This window comes from Eptesicus fuscus, chromosome 4 (genome assembly GCF_027574615.1).
Source record: "Eptesicus fuscus isolate TK198812 chromosome 4, DD_ASM_mEF_20220401, whole genome shotgun sequence".
In the NCBI taxonomy this organism is placed as follows: Eukaryota; Metazoa; Chordata; class Mammalia; order Chiroptera; family Vespertilionidae; genus Eptesicus; species Eptesicus fuscus.
In genome coordinates this window covers 43,981,652-44,002,192 of record NC_072476.1, presented here as the reverse complement: position 1 = coordinate 44,002,192, position 20,541 = coordinate 43,981,652, and positions in this window count along the sequence as shown.

The window sequence follows — 20,541 nt, the reverse complement described above, 5'->3', positions numbered from 1 at the left end:
CACTTTTCCTTGTGATGCTTTGGGATTCTGGGTCTCCCCACCAATGCCTTCAGTATTCCTTTTGACTTTTCTGGTGTGGACGAAAGGGGCCACATGCTAACCTGACAAGCTCAGGGAAGGCCTGCATAGCAATCTTGCAAACTCAAGAGAACTAAATTAACCACTAAGGATGGTCTGAAATTAAACTTTAACTAAAAGCAGTTATGGTGGATAGTTACATCCTAGGCTGGTATCTTCACTGACAAGGTCAACCTTTACCTTAACTGAGCCTATCTGTCTTTTTGCATTTATAGGAACATATCCTTGAAATGTCTGGGGAACTTGTAATCTCTCTTTTTCCGGACCCCTTGGGGCACAACCAAATGCACCTTGGCGCCCGGACAGAGACCATAAATTCCTTCATTGGTATCATGTTAATTGTTCCTGCACCCACCTAAGTATGTGTCTATCATTTTACTTTTTATCCAATCCCAGAGGTTTCCCCTACTTTGCTTTCTCCCACCTCTCTAGACTATCACCAATGGATTTCATGTCACCCACCTAGGTCCCTCCTTTGATTGCAATGTATAAAAATAGAGGAGAACCCACTTTCTCTGGGGCATTATCCCAATCCGTTGAGATACTACTTCCTGGCGATTATCGACAATTTGGCTCAAATAAACTCACAAAAATTCTTTACAGGTTTGAATTTTTTTTTTTTACGTTAACAGTGGCCACTCTAGAATTGAGGATATTCTTATAAGAGCAGAAGGCATTGAAGATATTTCTCAGGTGACCAGTTGTGTGACGGGACAGGACTGGGAGTCACTTCACTGCATCAGAAGAGAACTATGTTGAGTGACAGATGAATGAGGTTCGCTCAGCTCAGTCATCCTCTGTGGGTCCCCAGCCTCGTCCTGGCCTCAGCATGAACTTCAGGGCTGTTTTTCTGCAAATGCTTCCTCTACCAGGCTCCAGTCGGCACTGTATTCAGGCAGCTCAATGCAGGGGTTGTGCCGCGGAGGCAGCCTGCCTCTGGGAGCCATGGCCGCAACCCTAGAAGAACTGATTAGCTTTTAAGAGCAGACCTCCATCAGACAGGCAGGAGTCTAAAGAGTAAATAGAGGTGCTGGCCCTGGAATTTTTTTTAAAGGCCCCGCAGGGGTTTGTTCACCGGTGTTTGAATTTCTATAGAAAAGCTCTGTGGAACTCTAAATTAAACCAAGCTGACCCCTCTCACAGCCTGAGTTATTTACAGTTCACAGGTCTTCGGAGAGTTCTAGTTTGCATGCAACTGAAAATGGGTCTCTGCTTGGCAGAGGTAGCCTACTGTGGGGCTATTTGCATCACACTACCTTGCTTTCCTTTGGTGTGGGAGAAAGCTGAGGAAGGGAAGCCAAAAGACGTGGTCGAGTTGTAAACAGGCCTTTGTGTTTTTTTTTCAGCAAAGGGATGGCGCCAGTTAGGAATAACTAAAAAGAGAGCCAGCTACTAGAAAGCAAATAACCCAGTTCTCTACAATTAAATGCATTCCTCGGAATAACAGTGAAGTAGTAGGAAGGAAACCAAGTAACACCCCTCCCCCCACCACAACTGATTTCCTTTGCAGCTTTAACACCCAGATCAGTCAAGAAGACTGGCACTGATTACCTCGCTCAGTTTCCCATTTTGCTTCATACTGGAAGAGTAATTAAGTTAAATAGCTCTCAGTGCCTGAGATCTGGTTTGTGTCAAACTCAAATCAACTGCTCTTTCAGGTTTGTGGATCAGCGCCTTGAACTTACCCCAGGCCCTCCTTGTGCTTGTATAAAACCTTGGCAACTGTTGGCTGGCGTGATCTTGAAACCCCACACAAACCTCATTTCCTGTGGTTGAGAATGCACCTCTCTTTTCCAAGACTGGTAAAGTCGGCTCGGATGATATTTAAGGGGAACTTTTGCAATTTATCAAATAAAGAAGGACAGATTGCCAAGAGATAAGCCTGAGTTTAACCATAATTACTGAAAACTGGATTTCATGGTAAAAGTACAATTCTGTAATCGAGAATCTGGGGGAAGGTGAGACTGTGACTCATACTTTCTTTTTAGGATCTTACAGTTCACTCCTTTTTTCCTTTTTCTGTGAAACGGAATTTTTGGACTGGAACAAGTGGTGTTCCACTGGGCAGACCGGTTCCCGGATTCTTTGTCCTCCTGAGTCGAAGAATGGATCCACGGACAGAAGGTGGTATAGCAAAGGTGGAAATTTATTAAAGAGCAAGTACAGACTCCCACGTGGGGAAGGGGAAAGAATCTCACAGCACAGACTCCCACGTGGGGAAGGGGAAAGAGTCCCACTGAGTTCCTTTTCCCTAGTGCCCAATATCCCTTTGATGGGTCACTATTCCCTTAGACTGGTTACTATAGTAACTTCTGAGCTCAGAGGTCGAACCTCACTTGGGATTTGTGAGGTTTTTCCTCCCCTCCTTCCTATTGTTTTCCTATCCCCTTTGGGCTTTCTTCTTCTCCCTCTGGATGAAGGGCTTCCTTCTCTTTATTTTGTAAATATAGACCTTTTGCTGTTCCCAGCTCCCTCATTCTGTGGAAATGTACCTGTTGCAGCTTTTCAGCTCCCCTATATACCTTCTGCTGCTCTGCAGCCCTGTGCTTCTTCCAGGATCCTCTTAATTTCTCAAATTTCCTAAAACCTGTCTTTGTCACCCCCCCAAAAATTCCTGTTTCATCTGCAACTCAGTTTAAAACACATTCTCTCTTGATACGGAATTTTTGGACTGGAACCCGGATTCTTTGTCTGCTGGAGTCGAAGAATGAATCCATGGACAGAGGGTAGTATAGCAAAGGTAGAGATTTATTGGAGCCCTTAAAGTGTAAACACCCTGCTCCTAGCATAAGGCACACCGTCTGGCCCACACCTATAAGACACAGGTTGTTTACTGCTGGCTATATAAGCACCAGACCTCCTTCAGTCCACGTCTCCCGCCTGGTAGAGGAGGACTCCACATCGCTCCGTGAGACCAGCCCCTGACTGACTGCTCTGCTGTGCGAGCCTGAACCAACTGTGGCTGCCTGTCTGTCTTCGTCTTCGCCTTCGTCGTCTGTCTTTCAGTGTGCATCGCCGGGTGGCCTTTGCCGGAGTCTAGGACCCACTAGGAATAGGTAAATAAATGTTGTGTGATTGCAGACTAATTCTGTCTTGTGTGTCATGTGTTCTGGTTCGGCTCAGCTGTCTAGACATTGAAGTACCAGGGGGTAGGCCATTATTGCTGACTCCTGGTCACCTGCATATGTCCCACTAAGTCTAGACAGATAATCAATTAATTGGGGCATAATTGGGACAAAAACAAGTACAGACTCCCACGTGGGGAGAGGGAAAGAGCTCCACAGAATGGACTCCCATGTGCGGAGGTGGGAAAGGGTCCCACAGACTTCCTGTCTCCATGGTTCATAAAGGCTGCAGTTCCTGTGTCCTGACATCCCCTCTGATTGGTCAATATTTCCTTTCGAATTGGTTACCATAGTGACTCTTGAGGCCCTCCTCCCTCATTGTCCTCCTATTCCTTCTGGGCTTTCTTCCTTTTTCTTTATTTTGTAAATATAGACCTTTTTTGGCTACTTCCAGTTCCCTTGTCTTATGGAAATATACCTGTTGCTGCTTCCTTGTCTTATGTAAATGCAACTGTTGCTGCTCCCTGCACCTGGCTTCCTTGTGTTATGAAGATGTACCTTCTCCCAATCTGTAGCCCTGTGTTTTTTCCATGGACCCCAATTCTAAAAATTTCCTAAACCTGCCTATATTCCCTTAAAATTCCTGTTTCAACCTCTTCTCAGTGTGGCTGCTGGTAGGGATGGCAGTAGGCATGTTCAGGGAGTGATTGGAGTGGGGAGGAGGGCCAGCGAGTAAGATTGCAGAAGAGCAAGTCAGGTCTTTAATTGTTTACACCTTACTTGGAAATATGACAGTCATACACGGAAAGACATTCATGCAGAAGAAGGTGTCACTCACAACATTCTTGAAGTGAAAGAATGAGTTCGCAGAATGAAAGATGGATGGATGGCTAAGAAGCCACGCACTTCAGGAGGGGAGGTTGTCATCACTGAAGCGTTCTGCTGGAAATGGAATTGATTGTCCATCTCCTGCTGGGAAGGGAACCCTGGGCCCTATTTCTTATAGTGAAATAGGAATTTTAGGGGAATTTAGGCAGGTTTAGGGAGTTTTTAGAATTGGGGTCCATGGAAAAAACACAGGGCTACAGACTGGCAGAATGGCCAGTTGCTGTGATGTGCACTCACCACCAGCGGGCAGACACTCAATGCAGGAGCTGTCCCTGGTGGTCAGTGCACTCCCACAGGGGGAGCGCCACTCAGCCAGAAGCCAGGCTCATGGCTGGCGAGCACAGCGGCGGTGGGGGGAGCGAGGGGTCCCGGACTATGAGAGGGTGCAGGCTGGGCTGAGGAAACACTCCCCCCAGGGCATAAAATTTCATGCACCGGGCCTCTAGTATCTATATAAATCATTTGGAATTCTATGTGGGAGATTTATCTATTCTCCTTCCTTCATTTACCTTTTGAAAAGAAATATAAGCATCATTTATTTATGATAGTATAGATTCATGACTATTTAATAAAATTAATTTAAAATATATATTTTTTAATCCCATAGATAAAAATATTATCATTCAATTCATAATGAACATAAAACATTATTTATGAGATATATTTCACTTTGTTTTCCTAGAAAGTCTTCAAAATTACACTTATGCTACATGTCAGTTTGGATGTTTACATTTTCATCAGAAATATTTGATCTATATTTAGATTTTATAAAATTTACAGTTGAAAAAGTAGGCTTACATACCCAAGTAATTCTTTATCTACCCCAAAGTTTTTCAATAATTGAAGCAATTACCAAAGAGTCACTTTGCTATAATATCTGCATCCATTTGACAAAATTGGCTCATGTTTTTTATAATCAATTTGATATAGTTTCAAAACCATGTCCAAGTAAATTCACTAACTCTTGTGTCAACTCAGTATTATTGCTATCATACTCAAAGTGGTATTGTGTAAATTGAAAAGAACCTTTGTTACATTTATCATAGTTAACCAAGTGTTATTCAGCTTTTTCTCTTAGTTGTGTCTGCAATTCATATAATACTGTTGGTTATAAATAAAATCTTTGAAATATTAATGCATATTAGGAATAATTACAAAATACTTATTATTGAATTTTATTATGAAAAGTTTCTATTTCAATATAAATTCCCATACTATATTGCTGGGTCAAAAATGAGTTTTTACTTTCCTCAGGGCATCAAATTTAGCTTATTTATATTCAGTGTCACGTCAGTGAGAAAACATAAATCACACTGTCATTTTTGTGATTTGAAACATGCTGTCATTTTTTTGGTATTTGATTATTTTATATTTGGCAAGCATTTCTTTTGTTTCAAGAAAGCCTTGAATTAGAGTTAACATAGTAAATCTTTGTAGCACTCCTTCTCAACTCAACTGGCAAGCTTTTGCAAAGAATACAAGATTATTAAATTGTCTTCTATTTCTTTTAACAGTTTACAAATGGATGATTTTTCAAAGCATTTGCAATTTACAAAATTATTTTAAGAACTTTACATCATGGAATCTGCCTCAGAAAACTGATCACAGATACTTTCAAAATATATCATACATTAGTATAAAACAATAGAGGGAACATCAGTCTCTTGTTTTATAATTCTAATAAATCCAGGTTTTTATGGCCTAATATAGCAAGAACAATGTTTGTTATAATAGGAACTAATATTTTTTTATATCTAGCTAAAAATTCTTTAAAAGATTAAAAAATACCTATGCCATGAATTTGCTTTTAGCCTGGGAATTGATAACATTTCTTTGTAATTTTGGAAGTCCTTTGAGACAAAAGATAACCAAAGTACTAATCAATCTGTGACTTGTATCATACAACTTAACTAAAACTAATGGAAAGTACTTGTAATTTTTCAAATTTTGAATCAATCTTGAATATTGTTAGTAAGATCTTGGATTTTATGTGTCATCATTTTGTGACTTAAATGAAGCTCTTTTACTTTTGAAAAACATCTTTAAAATTTTTCCTCATAATATTGTAATAATATTTTAATAACCAAAGTAATAACTTATTATACCATGTCTCTACCTAAAAATGGTGTTTGATTTTGTGTAAGGATTGAAACCAGAGTTACAAACTCAGATCTCATTGAAAAAAAGTTAAAGTTTTATTGGACATTAAATCTATTTTCCAAAAATTAATTTCATTCATTACTTTTTGACTCTTCAAACTTATCAAATATATGATGCATTTGCTAAAAATCTGTCTTAAATTTGCCTACTTAATTATATATATATATGTGTGTGTGTATATATATATATATATATATATATATATATATATATATATATATATGTTTTTTTTTAGACCACAAAGAAGCAGCTTTCTCACTTTCCCTGCTGAAGGAAATTGCAATTCTTTGTGAAAACTCTGACATCTTCCAGTCTCTCTTTTTTTCTTCATTACTGTTATGGGCATAACACTAGCTTCTAATTTCCACAGAATCAGCATTAGTATGCCTTCACTTTAAATTTAAATATTTGTGCACACTTATTTTTTTGCACCAGAAATATAATTTTATTATTAAAATAAGTATTTCAATTTAATTATCAAGTATTACTTCCATAGGTATCACAACTTCTGTTGTCCATGTAAAATATTCAAATAAACATACTACAATGTTCTATCTGTGCACAGAAAATAAAATCATTCAAAGTGAATCAAGTCATTGACATCTATTAGATTAGTCATGCATTTATGTGTATAATAAAAATGACGCATGGGCCAGAAACACACACTATAACAATTATATCTTACATTATGCACTGCTTAAAGTAAAAGGTAATCCAGTAAAACAACAAAGTAGTGTTTAATGGAAACATAGTTAGGCTACTTTAATTTTTAAATTTAAATTAATTAAAGTTAAAATTAAAAATTCAATCCTTTAATCACATGGACTCTGTTGTAAATGTTCAACAGCCATGTGTGGGTTAGTGACTCCCATATTAACAGCATCTCTAAAGGATAGGATCTAAATAGTTTGGCTTTAATTCTGAGGTCAAGGTCTAAATAGAAAAACACCTTAAATCCCTTGACGAGGAGCTGAAAAAATGATCAGGGAGAATTTATAGGTGCTTTCTGCCTCAATATGTTTTGTTGCATTGGAAATGTAAGAGAAAGCCAGAAAAAGCAAAAGCAAAAAAAACAAAAAAAAAAAAGGTTGATGTATCCATAAGCTGATGGTAGTTTATAGCTGATTCAGCTCATTGCCCTATCATTTATGGCAGAACTCATGCTAAGGCAGGAAGTGTATGATATAGACATGCACCACTGGATTTTAGGTTGTAAACGAGAAATTTCACTTGCCCTATGAATGGGTACGGATGGAGGGGAAAATGATTTTGACCCACTATTCAAAAGGACCTTGTAAAGGTCAGAGCCAGACAATGACAGGACCTACTGCCTTAGTTGGACTTAGGGTCCTATCGCTGGACAGGTTTAGCTAGAGATTAAGTACAGAATTTAGGGCATTCCAGCATCAGGTGGGGGACTAGGCCTGGGTGACCCAGTAAGTTCACTCTGCTCTTTAGATTTTGTGGGAAAAATCTAAATAGGAAAGGCATAATTGGCTTTCTTTTCTTTTAGATTAGGAGGCTACCAGGTGTTATAACGTATTTGTGTTCTTTTTTCCGTCTATGAAGTGGGTGGTGATTTTGCTTTTTATCCCAAATTCTAAGCAGCGGAACTGTTCTGGCCGTATAGATAAGCACAATCCTTTCACAATTCCCCTATTGACTAACATATGACTCACTTGGACTCTATTTATGGGTTTATGCCTTCTCACTCCCAGAGAAGATTTAGAGCAGTTCACAGTAAAAACAATATACTTAGGCCCTTTACCTGTAGAAAGCATGGCTAAACAAAGGGTTGTATTAGAGTAAAATATTTATTTCCAGAGAGAGAAGAATCCATCGCCCTGTGACTTTTTTGTAAGATTGATTGGTGACTTGAGCCTAAGGTGTTTACATTTAAAGCAATAGTCTGTTAATGACACAAATGAAATTATCTTGCTTTTAAAACATAGTTGGAGATTAAATTATCTGAACACTGTAAGAACTCACCCATCCTTGAAGCACTATTTCTAAATGTAAATGAATAGTCAAAGTCAAACAGAAGAAAGCAACATTTATTTTCAAATTAACTTTTCCCAAATGCACAGCATTCTCACATATTTAATGGATTTAATGTACAGCAGCGCTAAGCAAAAATCTGCTTTATTAGAAAACCACATAGACTCTGACCTAATATAATTAAAATTGTTTACGGCTACCAAGTGAGTAATGTAAGATGCGTTTCATTCATTAATTCACTCGAAGTGTCTCAAGCTATTATTTTAGAAATAACATTTCAAAGTGGTGTTTTACATTTAGAATTTGCTCCTCTTTTATCCTTCCATAATCAATAATATGAGGATGTTGGGGTAGATAATCTCTGATGTGATGCTCTGCGTAATCTATCATTTTCCATATTTCTTCTATCAATGCCTCTTTCATGGAGGAGTCTACCTTATTTTCTACCCTTCTGTGGTTCCCCACCCCAATATCAAGCAGATCCCTGAGGGACTGCCACCGTCTGTCATCACTTATAATCCATGGGTGGTCCTCCTGACTATCCTTTGTAGTGACCACCTTACACATGTTTACCCAGAGAGACACACACATCTCCACAGAATGAGGCAGAGATAGTGAGGAAACTGCAGACCCAGAGAGAGAAAAGACAAGGCATAGTCACAGAGTGGTTGAGTTTCGGAGATGAGCAGAAGAATCAATGTAGTTAATACTGACAAAGTAATAAAAGCCTGGATTCTTGTCCACTCTTTCTTCCTCTTGTTCCAGTGAGCACTCAGTGTCTGTCCAGGAATTCTCTTCCATTTAGCACTTGCACCCCATGGGATTCTTCCTAACATCCAGATCCTTATTTTCCTCTTCCCATCTTTCTTCTACTTTTCACCTCAGGCAGGTCCTCACTACCCAACCAAGACTTCTTTTCATTCAAGAATTTCTGCCTTTGTTCTACACATCTAACAATCTTTAATGTCCTTTTTCTGTCCTCATGTTCAAGTTCAAACTTTTATTCTTAAAGCAAAAAGGCAAGTGGCCTCCTTACTTCACTCACCTACCTATCCAGATTTCTAACTTTCTCTTTTTTACTTGCTTCTATGACACAATTATTTGCTAATGGTAACTCCTTAGTGATTTCTTCTTGGATTCCTATGTGAATTTATCAGATTTATAGGCCATAATGAAGGTTGATAAGTTTGAGGGCCAGGTCCCAAGAATTTAGTAAAATACATTTTCTTGGTGTAGGCTGAGAGGTTGAAAATGATCAGATCAGAATAACTTAATTGGATAGAGAAAGAAGCAATGTACAGTTTCGAGGTGAGATATAGTTAATACACTGAGTGGCCAGATTATTATGATCTCTGAACGCATAATAATCTGGCCACTCAGTGTATATCCTACATAACAAAAGGCTAATATGCAAATTGTCCCCTCGACCAGGAATTCAACCAGCAGGCAGGCCGGCCAACTGCCCACGTCCCCTCCCCCTGGCCAGGCTGGCTGGACCCCATCCATGCATGAATTCATGCACTGGGCATCATACACACACACACACACACACACACACACACACACACACACACTGAGTGGCCAGATTATTATGCATTCAGAGATCATAATAATCTGGCCACTCATTGTAGAGAAAACAAATCCTAAATCAAGATGAGGTACACTCGTGGAATTTGGTAGAGCACTGTGTACATATCTGCAGGGCATTAGGCATTGAACTGAGGCAGAAGAGAGATTTAGGTGAACTCTTTAAGAACCAACTCATTTTATTTTCACAAATAATCACATTTTTATGTTCAACAAATAATCACTAAATTTTCATCTGTGTCAGCCCTGGCCCATGAAGCTTACTCTTTGGTATGGAAGACAGGCATGAAATTATCATATATATATACACACACACACACACACACACACACACACATATACATACATATATATATGTGTATATATATATATGTGTGTATATATGTATATATATATATATGTATATATATATATATATATGATTATTTTGTTAACGATTTTGTTTCTTGGAAGATAGATATAGTAGTAATTGAGGGGAAACTTGGAATCAGGTTGTCTTAGTATAAATTCTAACTCAATTTAGCTGTGTGGCCATGAGCATGTTATTTAATCTTTCTGAATCCACTCACCAAATTGAAAGTTGACAATAACCTACCTCACATTATTGTTCTAAATAGTCAGTGAAATAATTTATGCAAAGTGTCCAATAGAAAATATATATATATATATATATATATATATATATATATATATATATATGATAGGATGAATCTTTGACAAAATAATCACAGTGCTTAGACACATAACCCAAATTTTCATTTAGCAGAAACATTTAAAAGTATCCCTCTCTAAAATTTTGGGCTTGATATGGATTTACAGGGAAAATGTCAAACTAAGGGTCTTTGATTAATAGTTTAATGGTGATATTGATACTTGCACCAAAATTTTTTTTTTAATAAAGCCAAGTCAGTAGAATTTTAAGTAGTTACCATTGATGTGTCAAAGATGAATAACAAGTTCATTTAGACCCAGGAAGTTTAAAATCAGTTGAGATGGTGTAATAAATATCCTCAAAATAATAACATTTGCTATTTGTTAATGTGGCCTGCAATTTCCCTCCCTTCAGTCTCCTTCCCCCCAAAACCTCAGAGAATGAGGCAATGAGTGACACAGTATATTAGTTAGCATTTACTGCCTGACAAACTACCCCAGAACTTAGTGACTTAACATAAGAAATTATTTCTTCCCACTCATGTGTCTGCTGCCCAAATGGGGGCCGGTCTGCTGATATAGGGTGAGCCCAGCAAGGCAGCTCTGCTTCAAACTGAAGGTCCAGCTGGACTTGACTTTTTGATATGGGTTGTACTCAGTTTTGTTGCCTGTGTATTTATTCACTGGTAGGCCCAGGATGAAGGGGCATCAGCTGTTCTGTTCAGGGAGAGAGCCTTTTCGTGGCAATTGCAGGACGTTAGAGTACAAGCAGAAATACATGCTGCTCTTAAAGCATAAGCCTGGCACTGGCACACTGTCACTTCTGCCCATGGGCCATTGGCCAAAACAAATCACACAACCCGACCCAAAGTCAAAAGACAAGGAAAAATACATCCACTTTTAGAGAGCGAGAGACTGCATTCTCACTTGGCAAAAGTTCTATCCTAAAGTACATGCAAAACTCTGGGGGGTGAGGGCATATATGGGAGTGGGGTGGGGGGTGGCAATGGTAAAATATGTACACATATAATACCTTAATAAAAAAAATTGGAAAAAAAAGAAAAAAAAAATAAAGTACATGGGAGTTCTGTGCAAGGCAAACACACTCACATCCAATTTTTAAAATGTTTTTACTACATAGGTCAATAGGGAAAAAAGAAGGAAATGGTAAAGAAGTATTATGGAATCATGAATTTCTCCATGAGGCATATATTCTAATAGACCTTTCAGAGTTTTGAAAGATTCCCTAGCTCAGTTACTAAGCACCACTGTATGTGTGTGTGTGTGTGTGTGTGTGTGTGTGTGTATATTATATGTATTTTTTAACAGTTTTCCATAAGTGGGAAATTCAACATTTTTTAAAAATATGTTTTTTATTGATTTTTAGAAAGAGAGGAAGGGAGAGGGATAGAGATATAGAAACACCAATGAGAAAGAAATAGCTGCACGCTCCCTACTGCGGATCAGGCCTGACACCTGGGCATGGGTCCTGACTGGGAATTGAACCATGATCTCTTGGTTTCTGGGTCAACACTCAACCACTGCGTCACACCAGCTGGGCACCACTGGATAGTATTTTGAACATTTCAAAATAAACTGTTTCAGTGAAGCCGAAATGTACTAATTTTGAATACTCAGCCATCTGGAGTATTAGATGTTTAATTACAGCTGAAAACTCATGAATGAACAGTGTGAGGCAATTTTTCTTTCCAAAGGATCCCAATTTCTTTGTCTTTATTCTCAGGAGAGAGCAAAAGGAATATGCCAGTGATTATATTGTGCTATTTCTTGGGCTTTGTTCTTTTCTTTTTATAAAATCTCATCTGAAAAACTTTGTCAAACCATGCCAAGAGTTCTGTCTTTCTTGTAAAACATCAACTATAAATGCAAGTCTATCTATTATGTAAAATAATAATAGTCCTAGAAAATTACTTTATTTTATTGTGTCAACTGCATTTAAGGTCAGTTTCCTCCAAGCTTACAGGTTTTATATTTCTTTTGGAGTATATCCCTTCCTGTTCAATCTATTAACACTCTTAATAGCTAACCCCATATATAAAAATGAAAGAAATGATGGTTTTATTTTCAGTATGAGAAACAACATTAGGTCTCTCCTAAACACATAGGAAACACCACCTAGGTAAACACTGTTTAATGAACCTGAGGCATGTTCAGTCCTAGCCAAGTAGTATAGAACTTGCACATCTAATTTAAGACCCTTTGCTGTCATTCAAGAGCTTGCAATCTGGTTGAGAAGCAGAGAGACTGGTCTGAAATACTCTGCTGCAAATCTTACAGTGTATTATATGCTCCATTTCTCTGTATTAAAGGTAACCTCCCTTTCTCCACCCTACTTTGATTATTCACTGTTATCATCTTTCACCGCACCTTGCTTATATTCTTCAGAGCACCTCTCACAACTTGTGATTCTGTATTCTGTATTTGTATGCTTGTTTATTGTCTGCTGTCTCATTTGGCAGGTGCCTTATCTGATTTTTCTACTAATACACACTTAGTACTTAGCATAGGAGTCAGCATCTAGAAATACTGTTGAATGGATGACTAAATTAATGAATGAAAGAATGAATGACTAAATATCACTGTGTGAGTAAAATGAGAAGATTTTAGTTTGATTTGGTGTGGTGGATGGAAGACACATTATGTTGTTTAAATGTAGTATGCTAGATGAAAAAAAAAGAGGGCAGTCAGGAAAGTAGATGTGAAGAAATGTGAGAACCACCTCCTTCTATACTGCCAAGAGTGTCTAGGTGTTGGGTCAACTCTAGAGATACAAGTCCACACTTTAAGGAGCAGAGAGTGAGACTGGGTCCACTCTGGTCTCAGACTTCTCAAAGGTAGTGCTTGGGGATTTAAATGTGTTATAACAAGAGCACCTAATTACTGAGAATGAATCATAATAGCAATGCTATCTACAAAGCACTTTTCAATATGCCACATCTTGTGGTTAAGTGCTTCTGCAGTATAATCTCTTGATTCTGAACAACAGCCTTAAGAGCTATATATTATTGCTGAACCCATTTTACATTGAGGAGACTATGGGTCAAGAGGGGCTAAATAGTATGGAAGAGTCCCTGCTGGGATTTGAACCCAGTTGTCTGTAAGAGAGCATGCTCTTAGCCCATGCCTGAAAGTGACCAGGGATTGATGGGTTAGAAAGGTGAATTGGGGTCAGATTGTAAAGTGTCTTGTTTTCAAGAACACTTCACTTCTTGGAGATGATGTGGATGCTCTGAAGGATTTAAACATGGTGAATGGGTATATTTATAGATAGGAAAATAAAACCAGGATGTAGTCCTTTTTCTGATGGATTTATTTTTTTCCTATGCATGAAACAACTTTGGGACAGGTATTCCATTCTTTGTTTTAATCAATAGCTATTGAACTTCTAGGCTTTTGGGGATATAAAAATACACTCATTCACCTAGTCAACAAGTAGTTCTTGGACAACAAATGTGCCAGTCACAGTTCTAGGGCCTTATCATTTATCAGTAAGTAACAGTCAAAGATCCCTATACCCTCAAGAAGCTTACATTAGAGGTAGGGAGACAAACCATAATCAATAAACAAGATAACTAGTAAGTGAATTAGGTTGCGTTTTAGAAGGTAATAACAAAAGGAAAAACCAAAAGTTAAGGGACCTGGACAAGGGGATCAAGGAAGGAGAAAGGCCAGGTTGCACATTTAAATGGGGAATTCAGATGAGGCCTTTGCAAGAAGCTGACGTTTGAGCAAAGATGTGAAGGAAGTGAAACATGTGCATGACTGGGGAAAGAATGTTCCAGGTCAAAGGAACAACTGGTGCAAAAGGCCTTACGGTGGAGAAAGGACACTGAAATAAAATGAACCCACTGCTTTCCAGAAGTTCACAGGCTTGTGGTGATAAAGCTAAACAAACAAACAAAGTAATTATAAGTAATTGTAGTTGAGGGCAGTAAATAGTAATGAGGTGTGTGGCTAGTGTGAGGAGAGCACAGAAGCAGAGGAACTGACAGCCTGGAGGCATTTGCAAGTGCCTTTTGGAGGAGGTGATGTTTTCATTTCATTTATTAAACATAAAATTTTCTGATTGACAGGGGAGGAATGACAGGAAGCAAAGAAGAAGCTCAGTGGAACTTTGCATATTCCAGAAGCAAGGTATGCTTTCCCTAATGCTTGAAGGTGACCAGGGCTTGATGGGTTGGAAAGGTGAATTGGGGTCAGATTGTAAAGTGTCTTGTTTTCTAGAACATTTCACTTCTTGGCGATGATGTGGAAGCTCTGAAGGATTTAAGCAAGGTTAAACGTGTCTATTTATAGAGAGGAAAATTGAACCCTAGGAACTTATGAAACTTCAAGGGCCACAGAGCTACTAAGTGGTGCAGCCAAGATTCAAGCCCAAGATTGTCTGATCTTTGAACCCATGATGACCCCAGAATTCCCCCTACCTGTGTGAAGGGGTGATGTTGTTAGTTACTGCAGAGTATAGTTAACTTTGTGAAGCGGGGTGATGTTCTTGTTGGGGAAGAATGGACAGTCAGTGGAAGGGGAGACTTGTCTTCGGGAGTTGCAGAGTCCTCTCTGCCTAGAATTCTACTTCTCCAAGGAACCCAGAACTCAAATCACCAGTTATTTTACTAATGGTTACATCATAGACATAAGTGGCCACTAACTACTATTTCCCCCTTTTAATAGCTGAATGCATGGTGTCATGGCATATTAAGTGACTTCACTGAATTCACCCAGCCAGTCACTCTCAGACCTGAATGAGAACATGGCTAAACAATTTCAAACAAAAATACAACATGAATGTATCCAGTTGGCAGGAATGTGTTGGGCCCTATTTTTAGGAGTTAGAACTACATGTAAGAACAATTATATGTAAAAACAATTATGCTGAACAAACTTAAGCTTGGTGCTTTAACTTGAAGGTGCACTGAAATTAGATGAATAAATATTACATCAGTTGTGCAGAGTAATCATAGCTGGCTTTCATTTTCTGAAAAGGTAAATGTAGAAGGTGCTGATATAACACTATTCTTGCAGGGATGCTTTTACATCATGATTGAAGCATTTTCTTTAATATTACTAGACTATATTATAGTCTGAATATACTAGCCTGAATTTGATGACTTGACTTATTAATGTCAGTGTGAATATACATAAACTTAAAGTAAGGTCTGTGATAGTTACATCTTCCCTACTGTTTTTCTATTTCTTTTTTTCTGCTTTTGTGTGTGCATGTTTATCAGTGTATTCTAGAGAAAGATTAAAGTATCAGACTTTCAGAATATACTTTTAAAACTTAAGAACATAATCATGTTTGTTATTAATTGTGGAGAAAATATGTCATAGACTTGCGTATGCCAGTATATTACTTTTTGGGGGTGGGGGTTTAACTGAGTAAAAAAATACAACTCTAAAATTCAGACATTTAAAGAACACAAAGTTGCTCTCTTTCTCATATAAGGGTCAGGCTGGGAATTCAGGTCGAGGGAAGCTCTCCTCCATGCTTTGATTCAGAAATTAAGGCTGCTGGCTGCTTTGACATCGATAATGTGTGTCATCCTGAGTGTGGCCTTCACAGTCAACCTCTGAGGGGAAAATCCATGGAGGAACACACTTGGATGTGGTTTATGGGCCAGATCTGGAAGTGGCACACATCATTCTGGTAATAGGCCCAGGGAGAGAGCTTGGTCATGCGCCATAGCTAACTGCAAGGGAGGCTGGGAAATGTCGTTTTATGCCCAAACAAGGAGAGAATGTATTCTGATGGACAGCCAGAGGTCTCTGCCTTAACTAGGAACAGCTTTTTATTGTTTTCTTACGTGCTGATGGGAGGATGATTCCAGTAGCAAAAAAGCATCCCTCCTGTATTCACCACAGATTCTGTGCCGTAGATGAGCACACTCACGAAATCTCAAGTCCCACAGCTTAGTGTCAGCTCGCCTGACTTACAGTTCTCACTTTCTTAGCTTTCCCATGATTTACATCAATTGAATATTTTTCACTCACATTCAGGGCGATACCAATTTGCAGATATTAATCAGTGATTCTCAAACTTCATTGGGTTAAAATCAGAATTTTTTAAACGTCGGGTCAGAATCACCTGGAGGGCTTGTTAATGCACAGATTGCGAGGCCTCACTCCCAGAGTTTCTAACTTAGTAGGTCTGGAGTGAGACCCCATCATTTGCATTCCTAATAGATTTCAGGTGATATTGAGTCCGTGCTCAGGCTCCACCCACATTTAAACCCACTGCCCTTGACGCTACTGAGACACCGAGTTTTCCTCTGCTTGTGGCTCTCCCACCTTCTTACAGCAAAACCAGCCTTCTCGGAACACAAACAGACTTGAAGATTTCTGCCCACCTTCGGTACGGCGAAACCAAAGTCCTGTTTGAGCTGGTAAATAATTTTGGTAAAATATTTTACTCTGGAATTGTGTTCTTGGGCCAAATTTAATTGGAGGGGTAACTGTGATTTGTTTCATTGCAGGCCTGAGGGTAACTCATTCCTTTCCACGCCACTACCCCAGACTTTATTTTTGTGCTTGGGTTTTCTTGTCTCACTGCCTAAATTCAGGTGTTGCTTGAACTCTGGCTCACATATGATATTTAAATAGTTTTACTCAAAGGCAGCCACCTTTTTGGAAGGTGAAATAGAGGTCCTCATTACTCGAGAAGTTGTGATTGTTGTATCAAATGCCTTGCTGGTCTGGGACTTTTAAGAAATGTTTTAAAGTTAACCTAATAATCTTAGGGATAAGCAAGTGAACAATATGTCTACAATTGTATTTTTTATGGTTTGATATCTTTGTGTTTATTCATTATTTGAAATAATAGGCTTACTGTTGGTTACTGCAGGTTGCCTGTATAACCCAACATTAATCATATGTCACAAAGGTGGTTCTTTTGTTGTTCCACAAATAGTTATCTCAGGGAAGTGGGAGTCTACATGAACCCCTATCTTATCCTTTGACCCAATTTGTCTGCTAACTCCTTTGGTGATTTAGAGTAAAACACAACAGGTACTAAATCTGCCTGGGGCAGGAAAGTGCAAAATAGAATTGAGGCAACAGTTGCAAGTCTTACAGGTAATTAACTCCGCGTGGTTTAGCTGGATTTGTACCAAGTGTTTGTCTGCCTGTGCTGAGAAAAATAATACTTTGTCCCTTTCATCAGTGGATCTCAAAATGCTTCGTAAACATTAATTAATTCTTAGCACACATCCCGTCATCCCTATTCCAGGTGAGGAAACTGAGCAATAAGAGCCAGCAAAGTCATTTGCCCACACCCTGAGGCTGGTGCAGTGAAGTTTTGAGCTGAATACTCAATTTGGTCTCTTGACCTGGGGGTCATGCTTCTTCCTGTTGATGGCACAGCTAGCACCACATCTTAAACTTTGCCAACCAAGTCATATCAACCGAATCTATTCGAAACACAGCAACAAAAGTGAAAATTGAGGAAAGATGTGTAGTTAGGTTTTATACAGATAAACCTGGAAAGGAGTGTTTGTGTGTGGGGGGTTGTTTGTGTAAGCACACATATGTGTATGCTTCTGAACATGTATCTGCCCATGAGATGGAATTACTTCTTGCTTGGCATTCTACAAGAGTTAATCATTGGACTTTTCCCTGTGGAGAGAGTGATCAGTTGACCAATTGATCAAAGGCAGGAATGAAGGCTCACCTCTCTCCATGTGTCAGGTTATGAGTTAGCTGGGAACAGGGGTTCACCCCAACTTTCAGGGAGGGGCTACGCCTTAACAGGACAAGTAGCTTTCTGTACCTGCATGGAAGGGACTGCAGCTAAATCCAGCTTCACACCATGTACTCACTAAGTGCCAACAGCTGGTGTTCCCAATACCTCCCTGCCCAAGGAGGCGCCCGGCCCAGGCTGCTCGTCTACCACCTGCAAGCCCGCTCTCACACGTGTCTTACAGAAAGGGAGAGCAACAGGTGGGTGAGTTCCTCTCCTGGAGCACACCTCCACTGTGGCCCAGTGTGGTCTTGAGCCAGGCAGGCCTCTCTGCAGAGAGACAGTTGCCCCTGTGCATCCTCCTCCTCTGAGTTCCAGCTTGTTCCATGTAGCACTGCCAGTGCTTGCCTATGCCTTTGCACAACATGCCCCCTCTAGCAGGATAGCCTTCACTCTCAGTCAGGTCCTTCGCACTGGCATCTGTGGTACAGTATATCAATAGTGGGACCATTATGGTTTGCTTTCGTTAAGAACTTTTTGAAGATGACAAGGAATTAAGATGGTCCAAACTGCGTATTTTACAGGGCAGCAATGTAAGCATAATGTACATTTAATTACCATTTCATGGGCACACACAGTGGTGGATATTGATCAACTTTAGGTTCTACTTAACAGAAAGACTTTAGAAACCTCTAGCTAAGGTGGCAATAAACACAGTGGCTGCTCTCCTGTAACGTATACCGCTTTCCTTTTTGCCATAGATTTGGGTTTTTCCTTCTGTGGCTCAGACCATTGTTGCTCCACGCTATCCCATAAGATGATGTGGGATTTTTGTTACTGCCTTCTTGTTTGGTAGAAATCAAATGATAGTGCTCATTAGAATGATCTAGAATCTTGGTTAAAAACAAAGCATCAGAGGTGCAGATTTAATAGGTCTGGGCTGGAGCCCAAATGGCTGTGTTTTTAACAAACATGCCTAGATATTTCAATGCATGTGGTCCATGGACCACATTTGAGAAGCATTAGTTGCTTTGTTTTTTTGTTTGCTTGTTTTTAGATCAACTCCAGGAATAGCTTTTGCTGGTTACCTGGTCTCAAAGCTTCCTCTCTTGTCTGAATTTCCTGTCCTGCCTATGATCTCTGTATCCTCATGTGGCCTCTCTCCTGTTATTGGGTAAGAGATAGAATGTGCAGTGTGCAGGAAGCATAACTTTTAGATAGGAGTCCTAATGGAAAAGAAAGCTCCCTATTGCAAATGGTTATATATAACACCATTGGGCACTCCTCAGGTGGAAATTACTGAGTTTTTATTATTTAAGTAACTAAAATAATATGCTTGTGGATGGCTCAGTTCTTAGGAAACTTATTATCCATCAATCAAAAAGCTATCTTCTCTCTGTGTACATATATAATATGTACATTCTATTACATATAATAGAAAATTAAAGGGCATTCTAAGTTTTGCAAGTGGGATTCCTGATGTTATTGTCTTCTGAATCATCCAATTCTCATTCCCTATCTTCACCACTAGCCCTGTGTAATGACCACACCTGCCAGACATTTAATTCTAAGGCTCTATTAGGCAGTTCACTACTATTTTATGAGAGTAAAAGCAGTAAACAAGAAGTAGATAGACATTGATAAGCAAAATGGATGGTTTCTCAACATGGAAGCTCTGCTAGCTTAGGCTGCCATAACAAATACCATCGACTGGGTGGCTTAAATACAGGAGTTTCTCTCTCACAGTTCTGGAGGCTGGGAAGTCCATGATGAAGTCACCAGCAGATTTGTGGTTGTATCCTCACATGGCAGAGAAAGGAAAGAAAAAAGCGATTGTTTCTTCTTATAATGCTACTAACCCCATCACTTAATTATCTCCCAAGGTCCCTACTCTTAATACCATCACATTGGGTGTTAGGGCTTCAATGTATGAATTGGAGTGGGGCATGGTGGGTGGAGGAATAAAATTCACGCCATGGCAAACTATGATCTATAGGCCAAATAAGGCCCACCATCTGTTTTTAGAAATAAAGTTTATCAAAGCACAGCCACGCTCATTTATTTACATGTTATCTATGATTGCTTTTATGCTACAAAGATTTTATGGCCCCTCAAGCCTGAAATACATACTATCTGGGGCTTAACAGAAGAGTTTGCCTGCATACTATGGTATGCACCATTTCTGTGGTCACTGTCCACATGGAAAAGAGCAAGAACATACATAAAATTTGTCTATATGGGACACTGTGAGCTTTAATGGAGTTTTGGGAGCATTCATTGGCTGAGGATTTTACTGCATTTCCTGGGGTATAAGTATGGAGGAGCTACTTTTAAAATACATTTGCAATAGGTTAGAAAAACATACCATTGTGAATGCCTCAAAAGATGTCTTATACCAGGGTTCTCCAACCTGTATTC